Here is a 16023-nt window from a genome sequence, read left to right as displayed (position 1 = left end):
CTGTTTCCAAGTGTATCCGTGGATTCTCACACAAGCTGGCTTGGTACTTAACCATGCGGTTATTTGTAAACCAGTGGTTGCCCTTATACTCCATGAGGGTAAGAACTGCATGGGGGACTTTAACAACCAGTTCTTGCCCCAAGGTCAACTTATCAGCTTCCTGGACCAGTAAGGCTGTTGCTGCAATGGCCCTCATGCAGGCTGGCCATCCTTTAGCCACTCCATCCAGCTGTTTAGACAGGTATGCAACAGGCCTCTGCCAGGATCCCATCATCTGGGTCAGCACACCCAGAGCAACCCCCTGTCGCTCATGGACATACAGTGAGAAAGGTTTCTCCACATCAGGAAGGCCTAACGCAGGGGCTTGGAGTAGGGCTTTCTTTATGGCAATGAAGGATTGTTGAGCAGTAGGTCCCCATTCAAATGGTTCCTTTTCACCCCCCTTTGTGGCTTGGTAAAGGGGTTTCGCCATCAATGCAAAATTTGGAATCCAAATTCTGCAAAATCCGGCTGCTCCCAGAAATTCCCTAACTTCTCTTCTGGACTTGGGTTGGGGAATTGCAGCTACCGCTTGCTTCCTACTAGCATCCAGTCTCCGACTTCCCTGGGAAATACAAAAGCCCAGATACTTCACTTCTGACTGACAAAGTTGGGCCTTTGAGCGTGAGACCTTATAGCCTGCATCCAAGAGTAGCTCCAGCAATTCTCTAGTAGCCTCAAAACACTCTTCCTGGGTCACTGCTGCAATCAGGAGGTCATCTACATACTGGAGTAAAACTCGCCTGGAAGGCTCAGATTTAAAAGTCTTAAGATCTTGTCCTAGGGCAGTCCCAAAAATGGTGGGGGAATTCTTGAACCCCTGTGGCAGACGGGTCCATGTATACTGAAGCTTCCTTCCTGTTACTGGGTTTTCCCATTGAAAGGCAAAAAGCAATTGACTGGCTGGGGCCACCCGAATACAAAAGAAGGCATCTTTTAGGTCTAGTGTTGTGAAATGGGTAGCTCCAGAAGGTATCAATCCTAGCAGGACATATGGATTAGGCACTACAGGGTGTAATGAGATAGTGGATTTGTTGACCACTCGTAAGTCTTGGACTGGCCGGTAGTCCTCAGTCCCTGGCTTCTGAACTGGCAATAGTGGCGTATTCCATGGAGACTGACAAGGACGAATAATTCCATGGGATAACAGACGATTCAAATGTGCTTGAATCCCTTCCAGAGCCTTTCTGGGAATTGGGTATTGGCGAAGATGGATTGGCCGGGCATTTGGAAGTAAGTCTACATGGACAGGAGGAATATTTCGGGCCAACCCTGGGGGATTATCTTCTGCCCATACCCCTCTGACCTGAAAGCTATCTGCCAGGGGTAGGTCAACTTGGCCCTGCGACTGATGCAGCCGCCATTCTTCTTCAAGAGGGCAGCAGAAACTCAATATACCCTTAGGGCTGGATATCGGGGGCCGAAAGGAGACTGAAGTCTGGCCATCAGAGTCAAAGGAAATTTGGGCCCTAAGCTTGGACAGCAGGTCTCGGCCTAACAAAGGGATTGGACAGTCTGGCATATACAAGAATTCATGAGTGACTATGTGTGAGCCTAATTGGCATCTACGGGTTGTCAGGAAGGGCCTCCGGTTCTGCACCCCCGTGGCACCCACCACTCGGACAGTTTTTCCAGACACAGGCGCTAATCGCTCCGTCACAACAGAATGTTCAGCTCCTGTATCAATCATGAATGGAATTGAGCGGCTCCCTATAGTTAACTTGACCATAGGTTCCTGGGAGCCCAGTTTGTAGGAACCCGGTCTGTCCTATTCGTCCCATTCTGCCATCTCGGCTATCCCGATGATGTCAGATTCAGGAGGCTCATATCTTCCCTCTCGAACTCGGCCTCGGCTTCCTCGATCTCCTGGTCCCCTTCTCAGTCCCTGGCGCCTCTGGGGGCATTCATCTTTCCAGTGCCCTCTTTCCTTACAGTAGGCACACTGGTCCCTCTCCAATCTTGGTCTGGGATTCTCCCCCCTTGGCCGGGATTGATTGAAGGAATCTCGGGGCCTGGCTGGTGGTCCGGGATCCCACTTTGGCTTCCCATTAGCTAGAGGTCGACCTCGGTTAAGGGTGGAATTAGTAATGGCTGCCGCTAAAAGGTCGGCCTTCTTCTGCATCTTCCGGTCAGCCTCTCGGCGCACCTCCTGATCTCTATTAATGAAAACCTTGGTTGCGATCTCAATTAGCTGGGTGGTATTCATCCCTGCGAATCCCTCCTGACGCTGCAACTTCTTCCGGATATCTGGCATACTCTGGGCCACCAATGCACTATTCACCATTCTCTGGTTTTCTTGGGCTTCAGGGTCAAATGGAGTGTATGTTCTGTAGGCTTCAATTAGTCGCTCTAGAAAGGCCCCAGGGGATTCAGTTGCCCCTTGGAGAATTTCAGAAACCTTTGCCAGATTAATGGGCCTCTTTATGCCTTTCCTCATACCTTCCAGCAAGTCCCGGCAATAGCCAGACAACAGTTCATAGTGCTGCCCATCATTTGGATCCCAATCTGGAGCTGCGCGAGGAAACCGAGCTCTAACCCACCCCTCTAGGTCCGGTGTCCTCTCGGGAGCACGTGCTCGCGTGATGGCCTCAGCATTTTGCAAAATCTTCCGCCTCTCCTCAGTTGTGAAGAGGGTCAGGAGAAGTTGTTGACAATCAGTCCAGGTTGGGTTATGGGTGGCCATAATGCTAGCCACTAGGTCCACCACTGCCTGAGGCTTTTCAGTATAAGAGGGGTAATGCGTCTTCCAATTCAGGAGATCGGTGGTTGTGAAGGGTACATACTGGTAGGCCTGTGCCTGTATAACCTGACCCTGATTATTAGGATCCGGTCGAGTGGTAGTTACCTGGCGGAGGGGCAGAACTCTCGAGGAGGTGGGAATGGAACCTGAGGTAGAGCTAGGAGCTACCCTCCTATCATGCTCAAAGGTGATTGCAGCGGGTCTAACCCATTCAGTGGAGGTGTGTTGAACCCCTGAGGGATGGGGAGGGGTACTCATAAACTGAGAGGTGGTCACAGGTGAGTCAGTCCATTGAAAGGGATGCCGGGCCCCTGATGAGTGGGTAGGGGTATTAGAAGGAGAGGCTGGGCTGTCGGGAGTTGAGGAGTCAGGGAGTGGAACCCAAAACGGGTCTTCAGAAGTTAACAGGAGAGGATGTGGCACAGAAGGGTAGAGACTGGGTGAAAAGTCCAACCTAGGGTGTGGCAGGTTTGGCACAGGAGGGGAAGAACTATCCGGAGAAGCCTGTGCTGGAGAAGCTTGGGCTGGACGGCGTGGATCTCTGGGGGTAGCACGGAACCCCAACAATGGGCCATAAGGTGGTGGCTCAAGGTCTGAGGGGTCATCAGAGAGTATGGGTTTCTCAGACAGGGTAGGGGCGGAAGCCACCGATTGGGTGGTAGGCTTCCTAGGGCTCTTTCCCTCTTCTAGTTTAGATTTTCTAATCTTTCTTTGAACACGGCCTAACATGAATTTTACTGGGGATCCCATATAAGTTTTCAACCACGAGGGAGGGTCAGTCACAAGGCTGTCCCAGGAATCTATATAAGGGAGTTGTTCAGAATATTCTGGTTCTCCTACAACTATGCTGTAGACCTTCCGGATTACTTCAATATCTAAGCTGCCACTAGGGGGCCACCCCACTCCCATAGGTGGCCACTCAACTTCACACAAGGTTCTTAGAGTACTTGAGCTTAAAGTCTGTCCATAGTCATTAATTAAAAATCCTTTTTTGAAGTTCTTAAGCATACAATCTAGGGGAGTATCAATTTGTCTAGATGATGTCCCACCCATAATGCTTACAGTTACAACACACAAAAAGGGAGGGAATTTTTTTGAAAGTGCAGTAAGGGGTCTGCACTCTCGAGACACTAGGTAGACAGACAGCAATCGCTTCCTTCCGTTGCTGACCAATTGAACTCGCGTTAATTGGAAATGCAGCTATAAGAAGTCCGCACTCAATAATCATTCACGCATCACACATTCCATACAGAAAATCCCACCCAACAATTTCAGATTTCTCAAATACAGATAAGCTCAAGCGTTTTCGCTTCTAGTCCCCGCGACTAGAAGGTACTAGGGCCTTCGCTGAGAGTTGATCAGGCTCTCCTTCCTCAATTTGTTTGAGGGGCTGATTTACAATTTTCTAGCTAGAATTACAATACAGAATACAGAATACATACCCGGCGAATGTTCTCCAGTCAGTTGGGTGCTGGGATTAATGCAGGATTCATCCCACCGCTGCCACCAAGAATTGTTGCAGGAATGGATGCATGAATTTGTGATGCTTCAGGAGTCAGACAGCACACACCAGTATGAGAGAAAAATCTTCTTTATTTGCCAGCAAACAAAGCAGGACATCAGCATTAAGTCTCTTCTTCTCTTTGTGTCTTTCTCTCAGCTCTCTGTGTCTTTGTCTCAGCTGCTTCTCTTCTTATGCTGTCTTCTCCTTCTTCTGTCTGTTCCTTCTGTCCTTCTCTTTCTTCTGAGCTCCTTCTGACGTAAACTGCTTCTGCTCCTACTTAAATACTGTTCTAAGCCCCCTCCTAGCCTGGCCCCCCCCCTTACTCTCCAATTGGTTAAGGAATAGATTGGTCACTTTGCCTCAACCAATCATTACTTTTGAAATATCAGTTACATAGGTTTGGTATTCCTCAAACTGACCTCTAACCTGGGGCCCCTTAAGCCATTCTCCAGAACTCTTATATTTTCCTTATGATTAATGTCTCATCTATAGCTTAAACTGGGTTCCCTTAGAGACCAAGAGGCCCTAGTGAGATTGGTTATTCTCATATTCCTAGTCTGGTTCATACTAACTGCTAACTAAACTCTGGCATTCATTAAAGAGGTCAAAAGTCAGTCTTACTTAATAGCATACGGCTATGGTCTGTTATTACTTTCAGGAGGCCAGTCCTACACTTAGCTATAATTAATCAAGACTTTTCCTGACCTTTTTCACCTATCAGCTTATACATTGAACCAGCCAGAACTATGGCTAAGTCAAACCACATGTTGGCCTCTTCACTACAGTCTTTGCTTAGAAACATCAGACAAAGAATTGATACAGAATTTAAAAAGGTTTCCTACCTATTAACTACACAGAATACACAGAATCAGTATTTCTTATAAGACATATTCTAAATATCAGGAATATCTACATATTAAGCACTTCTAAATAGTATTTCAGCCTATTCTTAAACTACAATATGTCTAACAGTATACAAATGTTGAGCTAGCATTCATTATTCACAAGGGTGAAAGAAATTCCTTTCTCTGACCTTTTTAACCTTTGGCTCAGCCAAGCCAGACATTGAGATAATATGAACCATCTGGCATACCTTCACTTTAGTTGCAAAGTAAAAAGTTAGAATTCTAACTTCAAGCTTTTAATATCATTTCTTATATATATAATTATGCCATGGCTGCCTCATTCCCCCCTTTGAGACTAAAATCAGCTTATGCAGAGATAAGTCTCACAACTCAAACTCTGGAGATTATAGTGATCCTAACTGGGAATAGACTTATGAACCACCATTACCCTACTTGTTAAGGTCCGACGGCATACTGCCGAAGCACATGAGGCCAGGAAACAAAACAACAACCCTGCTAAAACTAAGACTATTAGGGAAATGAACAAGGGACGTATCCAGGAGGTCAATGACCACCACCAGGAGGTAAGGTCTAATCCTCCTCGGTAATCCTCCACATTAAGGCTGGCCAACTGTAGGACTTTATCCATGGCATGCCTAACCACATGCGTCCTATTTATGACAATAGTACAGCACTCTGAAGAATTTAGCACTGTGCAGAGACCACCCTGGGCTGCAAAGAGATAGTCAAGGCCCATACGATTATACCGAGAAACTATACTTAATTCATTAATTTGATCCTGCAATGCATTGACTACCACGTTCAGCTCATGAACTAAAACATGGAGTAGGGATTGAAGTCTCCGGGTAGCCATATCTAGTTCAGTAATACCCGCTACCGGGCCTCCAATTGGAATCCAGGCCGTGGCAGAAAGGGCTACAAGTCTCTTTTTAGTCAGAGGATAAGTAGAATTGATATACTGGAGGGCTAATTCAATCGCCTCATCCTCTGTGGCAACGGAGGAGGGTAAGGACAAAGCCTCTCGCTTAGAGCGGTGCGGGGATAGTGGCTTGAGAGGAATAACTTTAGGAAAATAATTCAAGGTTACCAATACACAAAAATCATATGTGGAGGGAAGAATCATGTGGAGGACATTATCACAGAGCCAGTAATGACCAAGAAGAGGGTGAGGAAAGTTCCCAATAAATGTTGGCTCAGGCTGGACAGGGTACTTAGGGTGCCCATAATGCGAGCCCCTATCCCAGGGGGAACGAAGACGAAATGGAGACTTTGCACACCATAGGCGCCAATCCCCAATTGTGACAGGCTGCTCATTTGTTAGTAACTCTTCATACCCCGGGGACTTATGAAAGTAGAAAATAAGCTTGGACACTATAGTCTTCTCAGTGGTACGCTTAGGAGCCAGATAATCACCTGGGTCATAATCTACAGGTATGGTAGCAGGGCACATAGGAGTACCTGGAGAAACTACCCACACAGATTCTCCTTTTTCTGGGAGAACATTAGTATAGTTACAGGGAATGGGAAGAACAGTTGAGATGTTTCTTGTTAAACAAAACACTCCAGAGGCTGGATAGGGAGACGTAAAAACTGGCCTTAGAGAAGAGTCAGAGGGGGAAGTAGCATTATAAAAGGACCACCAAGTATAATCCTGGCTCCAAGGGCCTGAACTCGAAAAGTAGGGAGGTATAAGAGCTGGGAGTTGCACAGGGACAGGAACAGCTGGGACATCTGTAGTATAAGGAGAAAATCGGGAACACACAATACAAGGGGAAGTAATCTTTGCCTGGCTAATTAGTTCCTGGACTGAGTGTAACCAAAGGTTGGAGCGAGTTGGGGTTTTAGGAACAAGGAGGCAAGGAGTAGAAAACAACAAAAGCATCCAAACTACTAACATTTTCTTTCTTCTTAATCTAAAACAAATACAGCAAACTAATTAAGCAATAATATTTCAACAGTCTGTGCTAATCACAGATTACTCTCATATAGTGTTCTCAGTCTTTGAGTTCTTATACCAGTTGGGATAGACCCTCAACTGATAAGGATCAAGCTCTCAAATTCCAAGAAAGCCAGAATCTGGACAGAAAGAGTCTCAGTATGAAGCCGAAGTTCAGCAGCTCCTGCAGCATGCAGTTGACCCTTCTTTTCAGCTAGTAGATTCTTTGGTTCGGGTCAAGCGCAACTTCAATGGCTCCGCTGGATCACTTTCTGCTCTCCACTGTCTAGGCTCCGTCTGATCCGTGCTGGGCTCAGTCTGGTCAGCAGACTTAATTCGAGACCAATGGACCCATGGAGTAATCCCTGCGACCTTCACAGCTGCAGGGGTAGAAAGCAAAACAGTAAAAGGTCCTTTCCACCGGGGCCCCAAAGGCTGGAGCTTCCAATCTTTCACCCAAACTCTATCCCCTGGCAGGAAGGAATGTACCTGAGCCTGGAAGGGGACAGGGTTTATTTCTCTCACATAAGACTGAAGCTCAGAAATTATCTTACCCAGGAGGGCTACCTGCTCCTGCACCTGGGCAGACCCTAAAATCCCTATGTCTCCCTTAATTCCCTGTAAAATGGCTGGGGGCTTCCCATACACAATTTCAAAGGGAGAGAGGGCTGTTCCTTTAGTTGGGGTGCATCGAAGGTGAAAGAGGGCTAGTGGCAATGCCTGTGGCCATTTCAATTGGGTTTCCTGACAAATCTTTGCTAGGCTATTTTTCAAGGTTCTGTTTGCTCGCTCAACCTGCCCTGAACTCTGGGGACGGTAGGCACAATGCAATTTCCAGGTAATGCGCAATGCGCGGGACAGGGCCTGAAGTGTAGCTTCAACAAAGGCGGGACCATTATCTGAACCTATGGCAAGGGGCAGTCCATACCTGGGGATGACATCCCTAAGGAGGGCTCGAGCTACTTCTGTGGCTTTCTCAGTGACTGTAGGATATGCTTCCACCCACCCAGAAAAGGTACAGACCATGACCAAGAGGTATCGGAGCCTACCGCTCCTGGGCATTTCTGTGAAATCTATAACTAAAGACTCAAAGGGTGTTAGTCCTCTAGACTGAACTCCTGGTGGAATACGGGGTCCCTGACGAGCATTATTCTGGGCACAGAGAGTACATCGGGCAGAGGCAGTGGCAACCAGACTATCCAATCCTTCCAGCACCACTACTCGATTGAGTAGACGGGCTAGTGCTGTTTTCCCTAAGTGTGATAGGTCATGAGCTTGAGACACTACAGGCCAAGCTAGGTGGCGTGGCACCAGAACTCTGGTATCAGGGAGATGTAACCAGCCATCAGGTCTCCTTACTGCACCTTCTTCTTGAGCCCATTTCTCTTCCGTTTGGGTATACATAGGTGTCCATTCTTGCAATCGGATTTGGAACAGGGGAGTCACAGTACTTGCTGGGGGTCCTCGAGCAGCTTCCTTGGCCACCCGATCAGCATGGCGGTTCCCTCGGGCCACTGGAGTATCTACCCTTTGGTGTCCCCTGCAATGAATGACAGCTACCTTCTTAGGGGCCCACACAGCCTCTAGCAGCTGAAGTATTTCAGGTCCATACTTAACAGGTTGGCCTGCAGCATTTATGAGTCCCTTTTCCTTATACAAAGCTCCATGAGCATGTAGAATTGTAAAAGCATACTTGGAATCAGTATAAATGTTGGTTACCAGTCCTGCTGCTAACTCCAGAGCTCGTATGAGGGCCACAAGTTCTGCTTTCTGGGCTGAAGTTCCTTGGGGCAGGGCTCTTGCTTCTATCACCTTGTCCTCTGTCACCACAGCATAGCCTGCCAGTCGCTTGGAGTTCTCCACATAACTGCTTCCATCTGTGAAATAAATTACATCTGGGTCCCTCCAAGGAACATCTTTAAGATCTGGTCGACTGGAGTACACTTCATCCATGGTTTGGATACAGTCATGATCCGGTGGTCCCTCAGATGCTGGCAAAAGAGTAGCAGGATTGAATGTAGCCACTGTTTCCAAGTGTATCCGTGGATTCTCACACAAGCTGGCTTGGTACTTAACCATGCGGTTATTTGTAAACCAGTGGTTGCCCTTATACTCCATGAGGGTAAGAACTGCATGGGGGACTTTAACAACCAGTTCTTGCCCCAAGGTCAACTTATCAGCTTCCTGGACCAGTAAGGCTGTTGCTGCAATGGCCCTCATGCAGGCTGGCCATCCTTTAGCCACTCCATCCAGCTGTTTAGACAGGTATGCAACAGGCCTCTGCCAGGATCCCATCATCTGGGTCAGCACACCCAGAGCAACCCCCTGTCGCTCATGGACATACAGTGAGAAAGGTTTCTCCACATCAGGAAGGCCTAACGCAGGGGCTTGGAGTAGGGCTTTCTTTATGGCAATGAAGGATTGTTGAGCAGTAGGTCCCCATTCAAATGGTTCCTTTTCACCCCCCTTTGTGGCTTGGTAAAGGGGTTTCGCCATCAATGCAAAATTTGGAATCCAAATTCTGCAAAATCCGGCTGCTCCCAGAAATTCCCTAACTTCTCTTCTGGACTTGGGTTGGGGAATTGCAGCTACCGCTTGCTTCCTACTAGCATCCAGTCTCCGACTTCCCTGGGAAATACAAAAGCCCAGATACTTCACTTCTGACTGACAAAGTTGGGCCTTTGAGCGTGAGACCTTATAGCCTGCATCCAAGAGTAGCTCCAGCAATTCTCTAGTAGCCTCAAAACACTCTTCCTGGGTCACTGCTGCAATCAGGAGGTCATCTACATACTGGAGTAAAACTCGCCTGGAAGGCTCAGATTTAAAAGTCTTAAGATCTTGTCCTAGGGCAGTCCCAAAAATGGTGGGGGAATTCTTGAACCCCTGTGGCAGACGGGTCCATGTATACTGAAGCTTCCTTCCTGTTACTGGGTTTTCCCATTGAAAGGCAAAAAGCAATTGACTGGCTGGGGCCACCCGAATACAAAAGAAGGCATCTTTTAGGTCTAGTGTTGTGAAATGGGTAGCTCCAGAAGGTATCAATCCTAGCAGGACATATGGATTAGGCACTACAGGGTGTAATGAGATAGTGGATTTGTTGACCACTCGTAAGTCTTGGACTGGCCGGTAGTCCTCAGTCCCTGGCTTCTGAACTGGCAATAGTGGCGTATTCCATGGAGACTGACAAGGACGAATAATTCCATGGGATAACAGACGATTCAAATGTGCTTGAATCCCTTCCAGAGCCTTTCTGGGAATTGGGTATTGGCGAAGATGGATTGGCCGGGCATTTGGAAGTAAGTCTACATGGACAGGAGGAATATTTCGGGCCAACCCTGGGGGATTATCTTCTGCCCATACCCCTCTGACCTGAAAGCTATCTGCCAGGGGTAGGTCAACTTGGCCCTGCGACTGATGCAGCCGCCATTCTTCTTCAAGAGGGCAGCAGAAACTCAATATACCCTTAGGGCTGGATATCGGGGGCCGAAAGGAGACTGAAGTCTGGCCATCAGAGTCAAAGGAAATTTGGGCCCTAAGCTAGGACAGCAGGTCTCGGCCTAACAAAGGGATTGGACAGTCTGGCATATACAAGAATTCATGAGTGACTATGTGTGAGCCTAATTGGCATCTACGGGTTGTCAGGAAGGGCCTCCGGTTCTGCACCCCCGTGGCACCCACCACTCGGACAGTTTTTCCAGACACAGGCGCTAATCGCTCCGTCACAACAGAATGTTCAGCTCCTGTATCAATCATGAATGGAATTGAGCGGCTCCCTATAGTTAACTTGACCATAGGTTCCTGGGAGCCCAGTTTGTAGGAACCCGGTCTGTCCTATTCGTCCCATTCTGCCATCTCGGCTATCCCGATGATGTCAGATTCAGGAGGCTCATATCTTCCCTCTCGAACTCGGCCTCGGCTTCCTCGATCTCCTGGTCCCCTTCTCAGTCCCTGGCGCCTCTGGGGGCATTCATCTTTCCAGTGCCCTCTTTCCTTACAGTAGGCACACTGGTCCCTCTCCAATCTTGGTCTGGGATTCTCCCCCCTTGGCCGGGATTGATTGAAGGAATCTCGGGGCCTGGCTGGTGGTCCGGGATCCCACTTTGGCTTCCCATTAGCTAGAGGTCGACCTCGGTTAAGGGTGGAATTAGTAATGGCTGCCGCTAAAAGGTCGGCCTTCTTCTGCATCTTCCGGTCAGCCTCTCGGCGCACCTCCTGATCTCTATTAATGAAAACCTTGGTTGCGATCTCAATTAGCTGGGTGGTATTCATCCCTGCGAATCCCTCCTGACGCTGCAACTTCTTCCGGATATCTGGCATACTCTGGGCCACCAATGCACTATTCACCATTCTCTGGTTTTCTTGGGCTTCAGGGTCAAATGGAGTGTATGTTCTGTAGGCTTCAATTAGTCGCTCTAGAAAGGCCCCAGGGGATTCAGTTGCCCCTTGGAGAATTTCAGAAACCTTTGCCAGATTAATGGGCCTCTTTATGCCTTTCCTCATACCTTCCAGCAAGTCCCGGCAATAGCCAGACAACAGTTCATAGTGCTGCCCATCATTTGGATCCCAATCTGGAGCTGCGCGAGGAAACCGAGCTCTAACCCACCCCTCTAGGTCCGGTGTCCTCTCGGGAGCACGTGCTCGCGTGATGGCCTCAGCATTTTGCAAAATCTTCCGCCTCTCCTCAGTTGTGAAGAGGGTCAGGAGAAGTTGTTGACAATCAGTCCAGGTTGGGTTATGGGTGGCCATAATGCTAGCCACTAGGTCCACCACTGCCTGAGGCTTTTCAGTATAAGAGGGGTAATGCGTCTTCCAATTCAGGAGATCGGTGGTTGTGAAGGGTACATACTGGTAGGCCTGTGCCTGTATAACCTGACCCTGATTATTAGGATCCGGTCGAGTGGTAGTTACCTGGCGGAGGGGCAGAACTCTCGAGGAGGTGGGAATGGAACCTGAGGTAGAGCTAGGAGCTACCCTCCTATCATGCTCAAAGGTGATTGCAGCGGGTCTAACCCATTCAGTGGAGGTGTGTTGAACCCCTGAGGGATGGGGAGGGGTACTCATAAACTGAGAGGTGGTCACAGGTGAGTCAGTCCATTGAAAGGGATGCCGGGCCCCTGATGAGTGGGTAGGGGTATTAGAAGGAGAGGCTGGGCTGTCGGGAGTTGAGGAGTCAGGGAGTGGAACCCAAAACGGGTCTTCAGAAGTTAACAGGAGAGGATGTGGCACAGAAGGGTAGAGACTGGGTGAAAAGTCCAACCTAGGGTGTGGCAGGTTTGGCACAGGAGGGGAAGAACTATCCGGAGAAGCCTGTGCTGGAGAAGCTTGGGCTGGACGGCGTGGATCTCTGGGGGAAGCACGGAACCCCAACAATGGGCCATAAGGTGGTGGCTCAAGGTCTGAGGGGTCATCAGAGAGTATGGGTTTCTCAGACAGGGTAGGGGCGGAAGCCACCGATTGGGTGGTAGGCTTCCTAGGGCTCTTTCCCTCTTCTAGTTTAGATTTTCTAATCTTCTTTGAACACGGCCTAACATGAATTTTACTGGGGATCCCATATAAGTTTTCAACCACGAGGGAGGGTCAGTCACAAGGCTGTCCCAGGAATCTATATAAGGGAGTTGTTCAGAATATTCTGGTTCTCCTACAACTATGCTGTAGACCTTCCGGATTACTTCAATATCTAAGCTGCCACTAGGGGGCCACCCCACTCCCATAGGTGGCCACTCAACTTCACACAAGGTTCTTAGAGTACTTGAGCTTAAAGTCTGTCCATAGTCATTAATTAAAAATCCTTTTTTGAAGTTCTTAAGCATACAATCTAGGGGAGTATCAATTTGTCTAGATGATGTCCCACCCATAATGCTTACAGTTACAACACACAAAAAGGGAGGGAATTTTTTTGAAAGTGCAGTAAGGGGTCTGCACTCTCGAGACACTAGGTAGACAGACAGCAATCGCTTCCTTCCGTTGCTGACCAATTGAACTCGCGTTAATTGGAAATGCAGCTATAAGAAGTCCGCACTCAATAATCATTCACGCATCACACATTCCATACAGAAAATCCCACCCAACAATTTCAGATTTCTCAAATACAGATAAGCTCAAGCGTTTTCGCTTCTAGTCCCCGCGACTAGAAGGTACTAGGGCCTTCGCTGAGAGTTGATCAGGCTCTCCTTCCTCAATTTGTTTGAGGGGCTGATTTACAATTTTCTAGCTAGAATTACAATACAGAATACAGAATACATACCCGGCGAATGTTCTCCAGTCAGTTGGGTGCTGGGATTAATGCAGGATTCATCCCACCGCTGCCACCAAGAATTGTTGCAGGAATGGATGCATGAATTTGTGATGCTTCAGGAGTCAGACAGCACACACCAGTATGAGAGAAAAATCTTCTTTATTTGCCAGCAAACAAAGCAGGACATCAGCATTAAGTCTCTTCTTCTCTTTGTGTCTTTCTCTCAGCTCTCTGTGTCTTTGTCTCAGCTGCTTCTCTTCTTATGCTGTCTTCTCCTTCTTCTGTCTGTTCCTTCTGTCCTTCTCTTTCTTCTGAGCTCCTTCTGACGTAAACTGCTTCTGCTCCTACTTAAATACTGTTCTAAGCCCCCTCCTAGCCTGGCCCCCCCCCTTACTCTCCAATTGGTTAAGGAATAGATTGGTCACTTTGCCTCAACCAATCATTACTTTGAAATATCAGTTACATAGGTTTGGTATTCCTCAAACTGACCTCTAACCTGGGGCCCCTTAAGCCATTCTCCAGAACTCTTATATTTTCCTTATGATTAATGTCTCATCTATAGCTTAAACTGGGTTCCCTTAGAGACCAAGAGGCCCTAGTGAGATTGGTTATTCTCATATTCCTAGTCTGGTTCATACTAACTGCTAACTAAACTCTGGCATTCATTAAAGAGGTCAAAAGTCAGTCTTACTTAATAGCATACGGCTATGGTCTGTTATTACTTTCAGGAGGCCAGTCCTACACTTAGCTATAATTAATCAAGACTTTTCCTGACCTTTTTCACCTATCAGCTTATACATTGAACCAGCCAGAACTATGGCTAAGTCAAACCACATGTTGGCCTCTTCACTACAGTCTTTGCTTAGAAACATCAGACAAAGAATTGATACAGAATTTAAAAAGGTTTCCTACCTATTAACTACACAGAATACACAGAATCAGTATTTCTTATAAGACATATTCTAAATATCAGGAATATCTACATATTAAGCACTTCTAAATAGTATTTCAGCCTATTCTTAAACTACAATATGTCTAACAGTATACAAATGTTGAGCTAGCATTCATTATTCACAAGGGTGAAAGAAATTCCTTTCTCTGACCTTTTTAACCTTTGGCTCAGCCAAGCCAGACATTGAGATAATATGAACCATCTGGCATACCTTCACTTTAGTTGCAAAGTAAAAAGTTAGAATTCTAACTTCAAGCTTTTAATATCATTTCTTATATATATAATTATGCCATGGCTGCCTCATCAGCAGTATATCAAATGCACTAAATAAATAAAAATAAATTATGAGGTAAAGATATGCCACTTGGAAAAGGAATAAATCCAGAACTCCCATAAACATCTCACCAACACTCCTTGTTTAGGTTAGTTGGCAATCTAACTTTACTGGGTCTCTACTCCCTGGTTTCTCTGCCCCTCGTTCCTTTGTTCCCTTCCCTACTTTCGCTCCAGCCCCTTTCTGTTAGTCAATAGATTGTTACTGTCTGTGTGGCCTTGAATGTGTGTTTATCCTTTCTTATTGACAATTGTAGTTTTTTTCTTTTTCTGACTGTTTATCGTCTGATTTTTTTTTTAATCCTCCTTATTTATAAAGCCGCACGGCAATACTGACACACCCCATTCAAGTGAATGAGCTGTGTCAGCATTACCACAGCAACAGCCACTAGCGTGGCTTTGTAAGCAGGGGGGTTAGATTGTAAACCAGCTTGATCCGCAAGTTAGCAAAGGCAGTGTAGCAAATATTAATAAACATAAACAAACATTAGCACGGCCATCTTGTCTCCTCACAATTACAATTTTAATCGAAATGCAGCCCTAATTTGAAAACTATTTATGAGGGAAGAGACTGCAGCCACTGCCTGCCTGTGTCTCTATTTGTTATTCTGCTTGTCTTGTGCTTTTTATTTTTGGTGCTGATCACTGCCAAGTTGGCTACTGAGTAGTAATGCCATACTTCCCAGTGTGCTCCCTGTACTCTGATGCTGAGGAAGCCTACCTACTCTCTGGAGAATAGCAAAAATGATTTTGTGCGATGTTTAACTGATGTGACATTTCTGTGAGCTGCATCCTATGGACAGCAATTTGGACTTTTGAGCTCTGATTATCTAGGCATTAGGAGATTAAGGCATTAAGTTATCAGTGTGGGCTACAGTTAAGATGTGTTTATTTTAATGTTCAACTCAGTTAGTAGTAACTAGGTCTCATTGTATAAAACAGGACCTGTGCTCAAATAATATGTCGAGGGGGGGGGAGAAAAGTTATCAATGTAGGCTATTGCTAAGATGGGTTATTTTACCACAACTCGTGCCAGTGGCGTAGCCATAGGTGGGCCTGGGTGGGCCGGGGCCCACCCAATTAGGGATCAGGCCCACCCAACAGGAGTACATGTATTAGCGGTAGCAAGTGGGAATCCCAAGCTCCGCCAGCTGAAGACTTCCCCCTGATAGTAATGAAAACGCTATTCTCCACGATGCCAGCACCTGCGCATGCTCAGTTTTCAGCGCGTGCCTGCTGCAGACTGCTAAGGTGGAAATAAGCGTTTTCCCACCAGCCGAGATTTTTTTTTTTTTGGTGGTGGGTGAAGGGGAGAACACTTGGTGCCCACCCACTTCTTGTCTAGGCCCACCCAAAATCTGTTGTCTGGCTATGCCCCTGGTCGGAGGGTGTAGGTGTGATCCGTGAGGAGGGTCCTG

The sequence above is a fragment of the Microcaecilia unicolor genome, chromosome 4 (assembly GCF_901765095.1).
Source record: "Microcaecilia unicolor chromosome 4, aMicUni1.1, whole genome shotgun sequence".
Lineage (NCBI taxonomy): Eukaryota > Metazoa > Chordata > Amphibia > Gymnophiona > Siphonopidae > Microcaecilia > Microcaecilia unicolor.
This window is presented reverse-complemented; position numbering follows the sequence as displayed.